Source organism: Ailuropoda melanoleuca, unplaced genomic scaffold (genome assembly GCF_002007445.2).
Source record: "Ailuropoda melanoleuca isolate Jingjing unplaced genomic scaffold, ASM200744v2 unplaced-scaffold49250, whole genome shotgun sequence".
Classification (NCBI taxonomy): domain Eukaryota; kingdom Metazoa; phylum Chordata; class Mammalia; order Carnivora; family Ursidae; genus Ailuropoda; species Ailuropoda melanoleuca.
The window spans coordinates 1-695 of record NW_023221893.1 but is presented as its reverse complement, the minus strand read 5'-3'; the positions used below and the strand labels follow the sequence as shown (position 1 = coordinate 695).

General features: G+C 52.2%; 1 pseudogene; it reads right to left on the bottom strand.

Moving 5' to 3' along the window:
* Positions 1-624: 624 nt before the first annotated feature.
* Positions 625-695, bottom strand: LOC117799426 (annotated as a pseudogene; the record flags this gene model as incomplete).

Sequence of the window (695 nt, the reverse complement as noted above, 5' to 3'; positions counted from 1 at the left end):
GAGGGAACACAAGCAGGGGGAGTGGGAGAGGAAGAAGCAGGCTCATAGTGGAAGAGCCTGCTGTGGGGCTCGATCCCGAAAGGCCGGGATCACGGCCTGAGCCGAAGGCAGACGCTCAACCGCTGTGCCACCCAGGCGCCCCAAGAATTTTTTTTTTAAGCTGTTTTGTTACTTGACAGCGAGAAAGCACAAGCAGCGGTAGCGGCAAGGAGAGGAAAAAACGGGTTCCCCCTGAGCCCAACGCCGTGCTGGGTCTCAGCACTCTGAGACCACGGGACCGGACTGCAAAACCGACTGAGCCACAACGAAGGCACCCCTGAAAACAGTTTCGACACACAAGAAGCAGATTTATTGAAAAGGGCTTGGCCACTCACGGAGCAAAAACCCTTTTCAACAGAGAACTTAAAAAAGCCGTAACCCAGGAAAAAAACCAAATGTGGAACACCCGTATGAACGGTAACAACAGCAGCAACAAGAAAAGCTAATGAACGAAAGCGACCCTAAGTGGAGAACGTTCCAGTCAACGCAGCGTAGCGCTACTGTCGCCTCTCAAAAACTCGTCAGGAGAGAGCCACTAAAATAAGGCTGCTAGCGCACAGTCTGATTTTCGCGACACAGAGTAATCAGGGGAAAGCGCGAACGCAGTCCCCCACTACCACAAATTATGCAGTCGAGTTTCCCACATTTGGGGAAAT